Here is an 18003-nt window from a genome sequence, read left to right on the forward strand (position 1 = left end):
ACTTTGAGGTGGATTGTGGAAGAGTCGTGATGATAATTCAGAAGACAAATAAGCCAAGGAACAAAATAGCTCAAAATAGTAGTCACTCAGGTTAGGCTGAGGCCAGGTGTCTACATGTGGAATAAAGAGAGGAAATGATTTTGGACCAGCTTGGGGAACCTTTGGACTTGGAGCTAAATCGATTCTGCAACTTCAATTTAATCCTCTGCACAAGACAAATACTAAGAGCCTGTATTCTCCCCTATCCACGGTTACCCAAACACAGTGACATCATACAAGTGACCACTGGCAACCTCTTTAAAAGCCACAGGATGAGGGACACGCTTGAGTCTAGCCTATGCCTTTTGCAACTTTCTCTTTACAGCATGCAGTACTGGCACTGTTCTCATGTCATTTTCTCATCTGCTAGGTGAAGAGGGAGCAGGGTGAGTGGTGGGAAGTACACGAGGCTTAGACTTTCAAAGCCCAGTTCAAAGCCCTGAGTGCCATTTAGTAGCTGTTTGCTTCAGCTGAGCTCAGTTGTCTCTGAGCTTCAGCTAAGGTTTCATCAGGTGTGAAACAGTAGTAGAGATACTAACCCTCTAGGGCTGTTGGGGGTGATTGAGTGGGATCATTTATGGAAAGCTTTCTGTACACAGTAAACAGCTGTGGATGTTATTATGGTAACCCACTGGCATTGACATTGTGTATTGTGTTACCTAAATCATTGTCTCAAGGTGTTTGCCAGCAATTTCTGGGAGTTGGTGCAGGTCTGTTGGATCTATTCCCCAGAATCCTTCTCTTGTCATTTCCTGCTGCTCATCCTTCTGGGCTCAGCTCTCCATTGCTACTGTTGATGCTGTCCGGCCATTTTGGCAGCAAAAGAAAAAGCCTTGCTTTTTCTGGTTTACCCTGTCACCCACCTGGGACAGGTCCTTTCTCTTATTCCCTGTCACCGGGAAGACATCAGCTTGCATCTCAATGAGAGTTTACTGGAAATTCAGAAATAGTGGGTAGGAAGCATAATTCAGAGAGAAGTTTACCGACACAGCACACAGTCTGAGCCATCCTCCACGTGCCTTGCTGGGTCCCCACAAGAAGAGCTCCAAACCGCTCTGTAGCTCAGAGGTGGGGCCAGAACTACTCCAGGCCTCAGAGAGAAGAGGACAGTTTTGCTCACTCCAATATAAGGCTTGCTTCTGTGTTCTCTATTCCTTCCTAAAGTGATTCTTGTAGGAGGAAACCTATGTTACCTGGAGGAATAAGCTTTGGCCGTGATAAAATAATGGCACCGGCAGTAACTGAGTGGGGAAGGGAGCCCCAGAACTTGTGACTCCCCACCCTCCCCCAAGCTTCCAGGTTTCCTCGGGAGTCACAGAGACTCACTGTAAATGAGGCTGTGGAGCAGATGAGGCTGGGCAACTGGAAGCCGTGTCTGGGTCCTGAGATGCAATTCTAAGATCCTTCAGCAAGGAAAGTGGGATGGTGGCTGTCCTGTCTTCCTTTTCACGACCGGCTCAGGAAGTGGGCCACGCGGAGGCAGCAGGTCCTCAGGGAAGAGCAGCCCGAGGAACTAGAGAGGGAGAAACAGAGAGAACAAGGGAGCCAGAAGGGAGCCCAGAAGAGTAGGCAACCCTCCGAGGACTTCCCTGTCTATCTAGGAACGTGTATCTGTTATAAATGTGTAATACGGATGGATATACGTGTTGTTGTTCATTGTTGCTGTTTAGTCGCTAAGTTGTGCCCAACCTTTTGCGGCCCCATGGTCTGTAGCCCGCCAGGCTTCTCTGTCCATGGATTCTCCAGGCAAGAACACTGGAATGGTTGCCATTTCCTTCTCCAGAGGATCTTCCCAACCCAGGGATTGAAACTTTTTAAAAAATATTTATTTTTTATTTTATGTTTTTAATTTATTTTTTTGTTGAAAGATAATCGCTTTACAGAATTTTGTTGTTTTCTGTCAAATCTCAACATGAATCAGCCATAGGTATACATATATCCCCTCCCTTTTGAACCTCCCTCCCATCTCCCACTCCATCCCACCCCTCTAGGTTGATACAGAGCCCCTGTTTGAGTTTCCTGAGCCATACAACAAATTCCCATTGGCTATCTATTTTACATATGGTAATGTAAGTTTCCATGTTACTCTTTCCATACACCCTCTCCTCCCCTCTCCCCATGTCCATAAGTCTATTCTCTATGTCTGTTTCTCCACTGCTGCCCTGTAAATAAATTCTTCAGAACCATTTTTCTAGATTCTGTGTATGTGTGTTAGAATATGTCTCCTGCATTCGCAAGTGGATTCTTTGCTTACTGAGTCACCTATTTTCTAAAATTTTTTGGCTGCACCACAAGGCATGTGGGATCTTAGTTACCCAACCAGGGATTGAACCCTTGCCCCTTGCAGTGGAAGCATGGAGCCCTAACCACTGGACCACCAGGGAATTCCCCTGAAATTCTTTAAGCAGTGTAGTTTGTGGTGATTTGTTACACACCATAGAAAACAACACAGTTGATATTTGTACAGAGTACCTTTTTCTATCCTTTAATTTCAACCTTTCTAGATCCTAATATTTTGATTGTTTTTCTTACAAGCAGCACATAAATAGAAAAAAATCAACTATTACAGTATTAAATATATATGTATATACATATGTGCGTGTGTATGAATAAAACCTATATATGTGTACATATGTATGTATATTCAATTGCTCTCTTTAAATCTTGGGTCTGAACTCCATCCATCAGCATTTATTTTTAAAACTTTCAATGCTATTTTCTCTCCTTCCAATTGTCTCCCAATCTCTCCTTTTAAAAGAGCCAATATATGAAACAATAATATTTATTATTATTTTCTTATAATTTGTTTTCTTGTTGACAATTTTAAATACACAAAGTGGCTGAGCCTTATATTTGATATTTACCTGCTTTTTGCTTTTGTAGCCTCTGAAAAACTTTCTATCACAGTCAGTGACCTTGTACAGAAAAATGTCCCCACCCTCGTTCTAAGTAAATACTGAAACATAATGCCCGACAATGCAGCCTGACTGTGGAATGTGGGTAGCACCTTTGCAGCCTGGCTAGCCTGGCAGGGAAAAGCATTCAAGAGGGCTCTTTGTGTCGGAGCAGAGCCGCAGGAGAAGACTAAGGGCAAAAGAGGTAACACAGGCCAAAGCTTGCTGGCATCTGTGGAGCTGATTCCAACAGGTTTAATATAGCTCAAGTCAATAGAGCACATGTGGTTGTGAAGTCAAGCATCATTAGAACTGACTATTAAGATTGGCACTGGGGACCTGCAGGCAAAATGCTTGGAACGAATGTATGGTTTTTCTTCAAGACAGGCCGGAAGAACATACCCCATCAAGATGCTACAGTTCTGATGGGTGCCTTAAACGAGGTGAAATCAAGTAGACCAGAATGCAGAGGATTTTGTCATCAGAATGAGAAAGATTCAAAGACCAGCTGTGCGTTTGCTACCTGAGCTATCCTTGGCAAGTTCATGGGGGGAGATTTCAAACCTTGGATCAGTCTGGTGAGAGAGATTTCATGGGGCAGACAAAATGTTCGGCACTTCATATAGACATAATTGATCCCAACTTCCAACTGTATAAAAAGAAGACAGGCCTATTGGGGTAATGAGACAATACATTGCACACGTGAAGCCTCTACATTGCTTCAGGTTTCCAAGGACTATGGTTAATTTTCAAGGGGTTTCTGGCTCCAAAGCTCAAAAATCACAGCACATCTTTATAGAGTCCTGCTGGCTACCATGGGCCTGTGTGGGGATGTTAGCTCACGATAGCCTCTGGTGAACACGGCTGCTTCAGCTCCATCATTCCTCTTACCATCAAGCATTGTATTCAAATTCTTAGAAATCTGAAGCTAAAGATGTTCCTTCATCTTTTTCAGGGCGAGGACAATTTTGTTATTTACATTACGTGTGTGTGTGTGTGTGTGTGCGCGCTAAATTGCTTCAGTTGTGTCCAACTCTTTGCCATCCTATGAACTGTAGCCCACCAGGCTCCTCAGTCCATGGGATTCTCCAGGCAAGAATACTCCAGTATTCTGGAACCATTCATGCCCTCCTCCATGGAATCTTCCCCACCCAGGGATTGAACCCACATCTCTTAGATTTCCGGCATTGGCAAGCAGGTTCTTTACCACAGAGTCACCAGGGAAGCCCTATTTCCATTATAGCTAACATTAATTGAGTTCTCATATATGTAAGGCAAGGTGTTAAGCACTTTATGTGATCTCACTTATCCTCTCAAGTCCTATAATTTAACTTTTTTTGAAAGAGCAATGTTTTGAAACAATATATGGAAAAACCACACTGTACACATGAGAACATCAACCTAAAATGACCAATGCCAAGGCTTTTGGCAATAAAATTACTGGAAAAAAAAATCTGTTGGACATCTAGCTAAAAAGAACATGCAGTTTATAAAGGGAAAAATTGAATTATCGTCAGGTTGTTTAATAACAAGAGTAAATAGATAACATATATATATGTGTATGTACATATAGGGCTTCCCAGGTGGCGCTAGTGGTAAGGAACCCACCTGTGAATTCAGGAGACATGAAAGCCGATTCAATCCCTGAGTCGGAAAGATCCCCTGGAGGAGGACGTGGAAATCCACTCCAGAATTCTTGCCTGGACAATCCCATGGACGGAGGAGCCTGGCATGCTATAGTCTATAGGGTTGCAAAGAGTCAAATACGACTGAAATGACTTAGCACTCAGACATGCATGTATATATAATATATTAAAGAAAGAAAAATGTGAGCTGACGATTTTATTTCCAGCAAAACTGACTTTCAAGTATAACTAAGACGAACTAGTAAACATGCATGAATGAAGGGAATATTGTTTGTATTAACTCCTCCTGAAGATCTACTAAAGAATGATCTTTTGACAACCAAAATAACTAGAGAGACACCCACAGAAGAACAATTGGCGAACATTAAGCATATTGTTACTTTTAGAACTAAGACCAGAAGAGACTCAGAGGAAGAGAATATAGTATGCAATGGATATATACTCTGGCAATAGAGATATTGGATGATTGTTAAAAATGGAGAGAATGTGTGAAAGCTTTGTAAAATGTTTTCTGTAATTACATGGGTGATGATGGAATTAGCTTGATTTTCTGAGACTGTTGTGTATGCTTTGTAGCTTAAACAAATAATTATGCTATATTCTAAGTCTATTGTTCCCAGTATCCTTTGGAATGAGGATTCTTAATATGAGAGAAAGGAGATATGAATGCAATATAGAAAAGTTCAAGGAAAAAAAACTCTGTAATCTTGAATTTAAATAGGCAATATCAGTGTGAACTCATTGGACATTTTATCTCATATATATATATATTTTTGGCTCTATACACTAAAAATGCCTTAAAACAATGACCAACACAGTTGGTGTGTCGCCTGGGGGAGTGTTTCATGGTGTGAGAGTGTGTGTGTGTGTGTGTGTCAAGTGGCCTTTGTCAAGGGTCCCCCCTCCCCACCTTTGCTCACTTTCTGGATCCTGCCCTATTTTTACAAGGATACTGATCTTTTATGGATCATGGCTCACCTTACTTGAGTAACCATCAAATCTGCTATTCTTTCTAAAGAGTTCAACTTGACTTTTTTTCCTGAGTCGTAATGGTTTATGAAGTTACACCCCGTGGGTCCTGAGCACACCTGTGGAGAGGCTGGTTAGACGAGGTCCTCGCTTGAGTGCCCAGAGACAAGATCAGAGAGGAACAGAGGGCTTTTGGAAGGCACTGGGAGAATAAATGCTTGATACACAGTGAAACAGAAGCAGAAAGTCCCCAGAAAACCTCTCACCCAAATATGCAGCTACTCTATCCTCACCTCTTTCTCATCATACCTTTACTTGCTGGTCTCTAATATACACACAGCTAATGTTCTTTCATTCATTAACATCACATAGTTATCTAGTCCCCCACTAAGTGCCATTCTAGATTCTGGGGACAGAATGGTGAAAAAGACAGGAGGCTCCATGCCTTCACTGTGGTGAGGACAATGATAAACAAATACACGCAGATAAGATAACATCGCAGGAGAAGCCGTGTCCCACAACCCTGAAAGCTTCATCGATATTTATTGAGTGTCTTCATCAGACACTAATTCACATCCCCTCCATATGTTAATTCATTTAATCCTGCCCACTCTTTTACGCTGCCACGGACATTATTATCATCCACATTTTATAGAGGGGGAAATGGAAGTGCAGAAAGCAAGATTAACTCACTTTCTAAGGTCACCCTGCCGGTAAGTGGTACAAGTAACATTTAAATTCAGACCACCTAATTCTTGAGCCCTCAGTTTTAACCATTATGTCATGTGACTCTTGCCCTGCTAGGAGAAAAACTTGGGGCTGTGGCTGGGATGAGGAGCCTGCGTTAAACAGGGTAGTCAGGGAAGACTTCTCTGAGGAGGGGGTATTTGAGTTGAAACCTAAGTAAAGAGAAGTAGTCAGATATGTAAAACACTGAAAGTAGAGTTTTCCAGGCAGAGAAATCAGCTAGTATAAAGATCCAAAGGCAGAAATAAGCTTGAATTGTTTGAAGTACAAAGAGAGGGCAATGGAGTGGTTATAATTTTCATGAGAAAGGAATCCAAATTTAAGGCAGAAAAATCTGACTTATATTTGAGTCTCAGTTTCATTTATAAAAAGGAAATGATAAGTTGATTTTACTTGTTACAGAATTAAAGGAGATTGTGGTAGCCAGAATGATAATCACTGTTATTAATACTTCCCTGACAGTCCAGTGGTTAAGACTTCGCCTACCAATGGAGTAAGTGTGGGTTCAATTGCTGGTGGGGATCTAAAATCCCACATGCCTCATGGCTAAAAAATCAAAACATAAAATAGAAGCAATATTGTAACAAATTCAATAAAGACTTAAAATTTTTTCAAAAAATTAAGTTGTCCATGGTAAATATAGCCTGGTTAGCTTGCCTTTTTCAGTAAGACCACATCTGTGCTACTAGTTAAAGTTTAATTGAGCAGGTACTGTGCACCTAGCACAACACACATGTATTTTAAAGTCATCACATTTAAGCACCTGTTATCCTCATCTTGTAGACCACTAAACAGAATATCTCAGAGGTTCAATAATATTTCCAAAGACAAAGATCTAATGTATGTTACAAGACAGCAGTCCTAACCCAGTTTTGTCTTACTTTAAAGCACAAGTGCATTGTTGTACAGCAGAAACTAACACAACATTGTAAAGCAATTATATTTCAATTAAGAAATTTTTAAAAAGCCTAAGTGCTTCTTCTATACCATACTTCTTTATAAATCACAGACTCATCCACAGCATGCAGGGAACAATGTCTCATCCATATTAATAGCATCACTTCCGATGAAGACACTGTGTAATAAATCTTTTCTATCTGGAGGTTAAGATGGTGATGGTGATAATACTGGAGTGAGGAGAAGGAAGTAAAGCAAAGGGAATTGGAGACATGGATTGCTTTGGCTATGTTCCTGTCCTCAGATGTCCAAACCCTTCTGACAAAACACGCTCTTCCCCTGCTCTGAAGCTGTGCGGTCTTGGCCTCAGAGAATCAAGAATCAAGCTGATTGCAAACTTGGTGCATAACAGAGAAAATAAAGACATCATTTACTGACTGATTTGGACTAAGAAAAGATGTATTTACTTGCAGTTTATTATGTTGAATGTGACAGGCATACATTTGGGCTTTTTATTGAATGATGACTTACTACATACAGGAATTGGTGCAATTTGTAATGCAGATTATGTTTTTAAACAAAAAAGGGTGCAAATACACTGATGACTGTCACATGACTTGCTCTGCACTTCTCAAAAAGTGGCTTGAGTGTGGGCGGAACGACAAATATACCCTAGATGCACAAATGTAATTTCCAAAGAAGATGATTCTGGGCAGCTTCCAATTCAGTCGGGCAGATTTAGACAGAAGAAATCCACAGCTAAGAAAAGCTAAGTATCTTAAAATAGCCAGAATTGGAGTAGCATCTTTTGAATCATTCCCATTAACTGCTGAGATGCCTCCAGACAGAGCAAGAAGAGCCACAACTAAAATTCGAGTGTGGGATGAGAGAGTACATGTCGCATCTTTGTAAGATTACATAAGTTAAACACCTGGCAATCCCATTTTTACTTCTAATAACAGGCGGTTGTGGGGCAGGAGAAAAGAGGAAGAGATTCTCTTTTTATGGTGGAAAGCAATAGAATGAGAGTCTGGTCTGTGGCATATTTTCTGAGTACTGAGTTTTGTGACCTCATCGGCTTCTAGGCATTGAGCCAAATCTTGTCTTGTGATACATTTATGCAATTCCTCGAGGTCGCAGACTTGGGTTTTTCACTTGGAGCGCATTTGCGACTTGACCTGTGGGCAGGATTTATTCTATCTGCCCCCTTCCCCCACAACCAACCACCATATTCATTTCCCTCAGCACATGACTGCACAAACACTCCAAGTTTCTTTTAGAGGAAGGCAAATTCTATTAATTGCTTTTCTCTGTCTGACTGTTTGGGCTTCACAACGGATTTCATCCAGCCATTAAGAAAAGAGTGTTCATTCATGCTAATAACTTCCATTTAAGCTGCCGGTGAGTAATATCAAAGAGAATGTGTGACGAAAGGAGCAACCCATGCAAAGATCTGAAAATCCGTGGAAACATTTTTATTTCAAGACTTTTATTTGCCTTAAGGGAAGGCAAAGCATGGCCGGATATTTTCAAATCGTGTGTCACGGCTTTTCTTGTGATTCAAAATTAAAGCTCTCCTTGCTTAAGAGAGCCTGCAGTATGCACGACACGACACGTCAAAACGGTTTCTTCTTGCAAAATCTTGGAACTTCACAATAAATTCCACTATGGAGATTCTGACTCCGATTTCCCCCTCACTTGGTAATTTACCAGGGCAATTTCCCCTCCTGCTGACGGTGGGCAAGCCCTGTGGCTCGCAAAAGCTGCAGAGCCCTGCCTCTCCTGTGAGAGCAAGTGCTATGACCCCGGCTACATTTCAAAGAAAAGTTCAGCTTGCCAGCTCTTGCCAAAAGTTCCCACAGTGATTCCACTTAAGGCCTGGGTGCAACGTTGGAAGCTAGAACAATTCAGATCTACACTGCACATCCCGCTCCCAGCACATGCGTGTGGATCCAGGCTCACACAGGGGGCTGGTGCCTTGCTTTCCTAGGTGGTGAGGGTTCCAGTCTAATTTGGGGCAGCCCAGCATGGATTGCCTTGCCTTGCCTTCCACAGACCTGATTTTTCCTTCTCTGGTAACCCAAAGAGGGTCTGCATTTGTAGGAAAGCAGGTGAAGGAGTGAGAAGGCACTACTCAAGTTCTCTTTGCTCCTCTGAGACACCAAGCCATGTCAGTTCTGACGGTCTGCCTTAGTCTTAGAACTAGCTGGTCTTTTGACGCAGAGCTAAGTTTGATCAGTGGCCTTTTGTCTTATTTTGTTCTGTTTGAACTGCTGGTGGGAGATGAAGTAGGAAAAAGGAACTTGCAATAACCATCCCTCCCCCCTCCCCAACTGACCTACCCTGACCACCCTACAAGCTCACTCCATCCCCCAGATGCCTCCAGGATAGGGGCTGATGGGTGGGGGGCAGTGGTGAGGAGGAGAAGGAGAAGAAACAGGAGGTATGCTCCTGACCTCATGTAGAAGGAAAGAAGTGGTATTAGAAAAAGTTCCGTTCTCCTCCAGCACAAATGCCAACTTGGGTGAGATCTTGGAGAACGTGTCTTAGTTTGCTTGGGCTGTGTAGCAAAGTACCATAAAGTGGGTGACTTCCACAGCAGAATTGTATTGTCTCACAGTTCTGGGGACTGGAAGCCCATGAAGAGGTGCCAGCAGGGTTGCTTCCTTGCGAGGGCTTCAGGAAGACTGTTCCATGCATCTGTCTCAGCTTTTGGTGTTTTGCTGGCTATCTTTGGCTTATAGAAAGTGAAAGTAGAAGTCGCTCAGTCGTGTCCCACTCTTTGCAACCCTGTGGACTATACAGTCAATGGAATTCTTCAGGTCAGAATTCTGGAGTGGGTAGCCTTTCCCTTCTCCAGGGTATCTTCCCAACCCAGAGATGGAACCCAGGTCTCCCACATTGTAGGTGGATTCTTTACCAGCTGAGCTACAGGGGAAGCCCTTGGCTTAAGGAAGCATCAACCCAATCTACCTTCATCTTCACATGGTGTTATCCTTATTTTATTTATTTTCATGAGTGCTCTTTACTACCCACTAAACCAACTTCATGACCATGGACGGGTCATGACTCACAGCTTGAAAAACACTGGCCCGGCCTATACGACATCAGCTGCAGGCTGAGCTCTAGGAAGCCAGCAGAAACGCTGAGGCTCAGATGAGTCAGTCAAAGTCAAGGCACACTTTTGCTCGGCTGACTTTCACCTAGAGTCCTATTCTAGCAATCAGACTCTTGCTTTGTTTCCTGTACTGGACCCCAATCCTGGACCACTGCTTGCGGCTCCAGCACAAGACTCTCTTTTGTGTTTTATTCTTCCTACACTGAAGGCTTGCTTGTGTGGTTGTGTTTCCACTGCGTGCTCTCAGATTTCCCAAACTCTGACTTCAGTTGTCTGGCAGCTACCGTAGCACCCTGCAAAGAGTGGCCTTCAATGGTCATTGAATGAGTACAGGTGTGGTCATGGTTTGCTGGTTATTACTGAATCAGTGGGTTGCTAACTTTCTGCCCCTTTGAACTTCCTGCTATGCCCATGGGAGACCTCTCAGGCGTGTCTCTGCCCTCTGTGCAACCCTCCTTGAGTTAAATGAACCTCAGCTCTGCTGCCAAGGGAACAAATAGGATAGGAGTCTGAAGTCAATCGAAATGGGGGCTCTAGTGTGATAGGGCTTGGGTGACAGGGTGACAGGAGAGCAGAGAGCATCTGAGATGCAAAGTCAGGGGGGCAGCGCAGGAAGAGGCTGGTACCAAAGAGAAGCTTCACGAGAGGAATGGGGGCAGCATCATGAGTCCTACAGACTTGGCACTTAAACTTAGTCCTGACTTGTTCACTTCAAGCTCACTTCTATACCTCACTTTGTGCATCTTTAAATGTGGAATCATATTACCAGCTAATAAACGAGGCTGTTGCAGGGATAGATGACAGAGCAATCTGGTAGCAATTATTATTTTGCAATTTTGTATGCAGCTCAATTTGGTAACTGTTTGAGTGCAGAGTTCTTAAACTTGGCTATGGCCAGCCTTAGGCAGATTCTGGTATCCTCTTTTCTTCCTTTTTAGTATTCCCCACCTTTCCCACCTCCTACTCCCCTAGAAAGGAATCTACATGAATTATTCCTGCTAAGGTAGCTGGTGATAATGACCTGGAGAGATTCCCTATCCATATGGATGTTGGCATTTTAAGAGAAAACTAAGTTGAAAAATCTTAGTAACCTAACTAAACAAATTGTTGCTAACTGAATTTCAGGCATTACAGTGAAAGTGGAGAGCGTATTTTGATGATGAGGGTTTCATAGGTATCTCTCAAAACATTGTAACTGGGGTAGAGAACAGACTTAGAAGTTGGCAACACAACTCATGGCTTCTATTTATACATTTAAACTTGACCCTAGGATTATATAAAGCAAACAGAATTTTTTCAGCTTTGCTCAAAGATCAGTATTTTTCAGTCTTAGGAAAAACCCAATGAAATCAATCACTGGTCCACCATGAAACACAGGTACATCATTATTTAATCTAATTTAACCAATTCTAATTATTCATTCATTTACTTCCCAAGAACTCTATTTCCCACTTCTCTAACTTTTACAACATTATTTTTTCAAGTACAGTACTATATGTGGAAAGTCTGGGTAAGGCGTGTGTAATTAAACATGGATTAGGTACTCTTATATCACACTCTTTTGTTTACACCTCTCCCAAGATAGTATATATGTGTATATTTGGGTGTGATGTGTGTGCATATATATATATGTGTATATATATATATATAAATATAAAATCTGGATATGTTTATAATATTCATACATATGCTTATAAATATTCATGAGGCAATTTATACATAACTGAATAATTTAAATTCCTTAGCATCACCTGATCTGTTTATAGAATTCCTGTTCTGTCCCAGTTGAACATCACCTCATTAAGCTTTTCTCAAGCCCCTCTCAGCCAGCATTCTGAATATGCCTAATGCAACTGGTAAAGTTTATAGAACTGTATTAGTTTTCTATTGTATAATAATTGAATGAAAACGTAGTAGATTTAAACTCTGTGAATTTATTATCTTCTAATTCTGGAGGTCAGAAGTCTTAAAAATCAAAGAGTCAGCAGGACTATACTCCTTCTGAAAGCTTTTAGGAGAGAACTTGTTTAGTTTTTTCCAGCTTCTAGCAGCTGCCTACATTCCTTGGTCCATGACTTCTTCTTCCACCTTCAAAACCAGAAACAGAGTAACTTCAAATCTCCCTCTTTGTTTCCATCATCATATCTCCTCTGACTTTGACCTTCTTGCCTGTCTTAAGGGATCCTTTGTGATTATACTGGGCCCTCTTGGAGAACCCAGGGTAATCTCTTCATTTCAAAATCCTGAAATTAATCACATTTGCAAAATCCCTTTTGCTATATATAGTAGGCTGCAGTCCATGGGGTTGCTGAGTCGGACACAACTGAGTGACTTCACTTTCACTTTTCACTTTCATGCATTGGAAAAGGAAATGGCACCCCACTCCAGTGTTCTTGTCTGGAGAATCCCAGGGATGGAGGAGCCTGGTGGGCTGCTGTCTATGGGGTCACACAGAGTCGGACATGACTGACACGACCTAGCAGCAGCAGCAGCATATATGATAAGAGGTTCCAAGGATTAAGACATGAACATTTTTGGAGGACCCTTATTCTCTCTACCACAAGTACAAAAGAAAAAGTTTAATAATTTTATGTTTGTCAAACTATTTCCTGCAAATAGAAGAAATGGAGTTTCCTCATGATGGCGTTTACGCTTGCTCTAACTCTCTGGGTGTCGTGCTTTCGATGACTTCACCATTTGAAACACTGAATATATATAAGATTCCAAAGAATGAATATGGGAGACTGTAAACAGACTTCCAAGGTTGGGAAGTCTTAACAACAAAACAGGAAACTCTAAAAGTAAAATTGTTAATAGTTTAGTTTCTTAGTTTTTTAAAGTGTTAGACCTTACATGTTTAGGATAAAAAGCATTATCATCTTGATATTCTCTCTAAAGAACCCACTAAAGTCAATGTGTTTAGAAATCACTCATTCTTTGCTGAATCATTAACTTAATAGTGCTAACTGAGCACCCACAACATACCAGGCACTGCAGTGGGCATCAGGGTCTGATATTGACCAAGATTGGCAAGATCTTTGCCCCCCTAAGCATACAATCTAGTGGAAGATAGGAAAAGTGCAGGAATTATTACAATACTATATATTAAGTGTGTGACACAAATGTTTTTACTATTGTTCCCCCTACGCCCAAGTCTTAATGCAGGAACTGGCTACCATCTCATCTCTGAGTGTCAGGGCCCAAACACTCCAAAGAAGAATTGGGAGAAGAATTTATGGGGATCCTAAGCTCTTAATAAATGGAGGGACGCAGTGACTACCTATACATTTCAGACGGAAAGCAACAAACAATTGAACTATTAAAATGGGAGCTGCCAAGGACACGATGAATAGCTAACACTTCCCCAGCTGGATGTGTTGCAGGATGCCCCGGAAAGGCAACAAATGGTCCACAGGCACTGGTTCAGCTTCACCAGGAATCCCCAGTGCTGTTCACTTGGTTAGCAATGTTTCTGGTGCTGACGCTGCTTGTCTGTATTCGTCCTGCCCAGTTAGACCTCTCATTCCCAGTCCCCACCTCTTCTAAGGTCATGTCCATCCTCTACCCCACACACTCCTGGTCCTCAACCCAAAGGACCCTCTATTTATATGTATTGGTGGGGAAGCAATGCTCCGTTTTTCTTTCATCCTCTTTCTACTTCTATTTTTGTGGTCTAAATTCTGTTCTCTGATTCCCTCAGGACTTCTCTTCAGATATTCAAAAGCCTGTCTGGAGGTTAAAAAGAAATACTGAACATTGACTGTTTCCTGCTTTTTAAATTCCTACTTTAACTATCCTACTTTTCCTCCAGGCAAAGCAAATGCCTTTGACAAACAGAAAAGTCACGCAAGTACGAGGATGCTGGGGAAAGGAAAACACAAAGACAGACATTTCGAGATATTATCGTGCAGTTAGAGTTATGGCAGGGAAACCTCAGGATGCTGACGGGCCAATCACTGATCAGGTTACACAGGGCCCACAAGGATAGTTTCAGAACAGCGGAACAAATGCATAGGAAAATCAACTTTGAACCTGAACTTAGACCTCATAAAACTTAATTCAGGATGTATCACAGACCTATAATTAAAAGCTAAAACTATGAAGATTCTAGAAGAAAGCATCGAAGAGTATCTTTGTGACTTGGGGTAGGTAAATATCTCTTAGAAAGGACATAAAACCACTAAAACTAACAGGAAAGAAATCCAACAAATTGTATTTCATGAAAAAAATTTAAAAACCACGTATATGTATGTATATGTGTCACTGAATCACTTTGCTGTACACCTAAAACTAACACAACAGTATTAATCAACTGTACTCCAACATAAAATAAAAAGTTAAAGAATGATTACCTATAAAAAAGTTATTGTTATGGAAATATCCCTGTACCTATATCTGACAACTATAACTCTCTAGAATATACAAATCAAGAACAAGGTTGGACTATCAGACCCACAGTTTCTGTGAGAGCCTACAACATTTATTTTTGTTAATAATTTATTTTAGTTGGAGGATGATTACTTCACAACATTGTGATGGCCTACATCAACCCACTCCAGTACTCTTGCCTGGAAAATCTCATGGACGGAGGAGCCTGATGGGCTACAGTCCGTGGGGTCGCGAAGAGTTGGACACGACTGAGCAACTTCACTTTCACTTTTCACTTTCATGCACTGGAGAAGGAAATGGCAACCCACTCCAGTGTTCTTGCCTGGAGAATCCCAGGGACGGGGGAGCCTGGTGGGCTGCCGTCTATGGGGTCGCACAGAGTTGGACACAACTGAAGCAACTTAGCAGCAGCAGCAGCAGCTGCCATACATTAACAGGAATCAGCCACAGGCATACACATGTCCCCTCTCTCCTGAACCCCCCTCCCACCTCCCTCCCCAACTCATCCCTCCAGGTTGCCAGAGAGCACTGGCTTTGGGTTCCCTGCATCACATGTCAAACTCCCACTGGCTATCTATTTTACATATGGCGATGTATATATTATGGCGATGTATATATTTCAATGCTATTCTCTCAAATCATCCCACCTTCTCCTTCTCCCACTATGTCCAAAAGTCTGTTCTTTATGTCTGTGTCTCTTTTGCTTCCCTGCACATAGGACCATCGCACTATCTTTCTAGATTTCATATATATGCGTTAATATACAGTATTTGTCTTTCTCTTTCTGACTGACCTCGTTCTGTATAATAGAGTCTACTACATTTAGACAGATGTGGGTACCGCTGACAGTCTCATGGTTCCCTGGACCCACCCCTATGGCCCTAAGGAGAGAGGTTTCTAACCAAACATAGGTTTTCACAGACAAAGGCATCTCAGGACGTGATTCACTCTCCTCGCTCCATTTATTCACCAAAATATGGTTACTAAAATCTTACCAAAGAACTTTTGCAAGTCAACTGGTAACACGATATTTTCATGCAATACCCCATTTAACTAAACTCTTTGAAGTCTGCAACTGCAGAAAAAACCCTGGAGGATTGGGCAGCTGCTCCAAAGGGTTTCTGAAAATTCTGCATGTGGTTTGGTAATCGGGGCTGTGGTAATTTTAATCCAATAAAGGATAAACATAGAAAGTTGTCAGAGAGTCTAAGAACCTCAGAAGGGGATGTTTATAGTTTCTTTTCTCAGGGAGTCATGCGTCAGAGAATTGGCTGGTGTGTCCAGTCAGAAGGTTTATACAAGTGCTTGCATCTCTGCCTTTGAGTTTACAGTTTTCTGAGGATGATTGTTGAAGAAATATCTGCATATTGTAAGAGATTTTGTAAGACCTCAAAAAATCAAAAGGAAAAAATTACTTGTAAGTCCACATTCAGTTTTTCTTACTCCTATCATCATAGTTTAGATCATATCATCATAGTTTAGATCATATCATCATAGTTTAGATCATATCTTTTCTCCTAGCATCTTTTTATAACATTTCTCTATATTTAAAGCTACCTGCAAACCAATTTTCCTTAACTATTTCCCTAATGGTAGATATTTAGACTGTTTCCAATTTTTCTTTCTTTTGCCAAGATGAATAATGCTGTAATGAACATCTCTGTGCATTAATTTTTAAATCTATTTCAGAATATATGCTTAGAATTCTATCCAAAATTCTATATTACTGTGTCCAGGGACATGAAAAGAAAAGTTAAGGGTCTTGATGTTTCATCTGACTGGTTTCCAAAACTTTTCTACCCTTTTATGACTAGCCTAAAAGTCCCTTTTCCACTGTATCTTTAACAGCACTAGGTAGTCTCAGTTTAGAATCTATGCCAATTTAGTATGTGAAAAACACTCTTAGAATCTACTTTAGAAATGAGTACCTTTAGTTAATTTTCATTTATTGTCACCCATTTCTCAAGTTGGAATATATTTATTCCAAGTTTTTAAGAAGTGCTTTCCTCCTTTGTTTTTGTCCTCTCTGATTATCTTTCCTGTTCTTTCTTACTAACGCTCCACTTTCCTCCTCCCAATCAGGAAGGCTGTTTAACATTCCACTCAGAATGTCCACCAGATGTTGATGTGGCCACTGATGTGGGGGAGGGATGGATACAAGAAATTGCCTTTAGTTCTTTTCATCAGAAACTTGTGGAAGGCTAGTGTGAGACATTCCTATAGTAAAGATTGAATACGATCAATTTTCTAAAATCATCAGAAGAGTCTTAATCTGAATCCTGACGGCATCATGTGGCTTTGGCTTCAGCTCCGTAGCACTCCTTGAGAGGTTATTGAATTCCTGATTATTGCTTGGGCATGGTTAGAAGAAGGGCACTCTATGTTCCCAGAAGTATTCCTCTTCTCTATATATCTTTTGGCAGACTGTTAAACCGTTCCTTTATTTTTTTGGCCACGTGGCGTGGCTTGTGGGATCTTATTTCCCTGACCAGGGATTGAACCCTCGTCCTTGGCAGTGAAAGATCAGAGTCCTAACTACTGGACCACCAGGAAATCCCCATGCTAGAACATTATTAAGCATCCACATCTTGAGAATACAAAAACATCCATTTCTTCTTCCCTGGAAAACCCTTATCCATTCAGGTCTCTGTAGTTCAAGAAGAATAACTTGTGAATGGGGTAGGTCACATTGGCTCATGTGACCAATTAGTGACAGCCATTTGACAATAGGATTTCTTTATTTTATTTAAAGGGATACATTGGGGAAAGTAACATGGGAGAAGTAGATAAAGATAGACACAGAGAGACAGTGTCACAGAGATTGAAATAGAAGGAGTGAAAAAGACAAACAGATACAGAAAGAGACAATCAGATGTAAGGAGAAATGAAAGACTATCTATTTTGTCTCAGGATGTGTGTGTGTGTGTGAGAGAGAGAGCGAGAGAGAGAGAGAGCAAGAGAGAGATACTCACTGTGAAACAGGGGATTTAACTTTCAATAAACAGTGCCAATGTCCTAAAATATACCTTTGCCTGCAAGGCTCCTGCAGGTTCATTTCAGCACTTGGAAAGGCTGGCCTGATTTGCATGGTCTCTCAGAGGCTTCCTGTGGTCCTTATCCACGAGTCCTCTTGTAGATGACTGCCTCCAGGCAGAGAGCTGCTTCTGGGCAGCAGGAGGCATCCAACTATTGAGCTGATGATTCCATTAGATGATTCCAGAATAAGTCAGCAAACAGTAAAATAGAATTCAAAGTGAAGGAGCAAAAGTCACAGATAAAACATAGAAGAAAGTATTTACATTTT

At 41.4% G+C, this 18003-nt stretch overlaps 1 long non-coding RNA gene across 1 annotated transcript; it reads left to right on the top strand.

Annotated features, from left to right (window-relative positions):
* The first annotated feature begins 326 nt into the window (after window positions 1–326).
* Window positions 327–7462, top strand: LOC145516615 (uncharacterized). The gene is made up of 3 exons (XR_014061542.1): window positions 327–425; window positions 3321–3511; window positions 7399–7462. It is a non-coding gene; the product is annotated as an uncharacterized LOC145516615 (long non-coding RNA).
* The last annotated feature ends 10541 nt before the right edge of the window (window positions 7463–18003 follow it).

This window comes from Giraffa tippelskirchi, chromosome 8 (assembly GCF_054371585.1).
Source record: "Giraffa tippelskirchi isolate mGirTip1 chromosome 8, T2T-mGirTip1v1.2.pri, whole genome shotgun sequence".
In the NCBI taxonomy this organism is placed as follows: domain Eukaryota; kingdom Metazoa; phylum Chordata; class Mammalia; order Artiodactyla; family Giraffidae; genus Giraffa; species Giraffa tippelskirchi.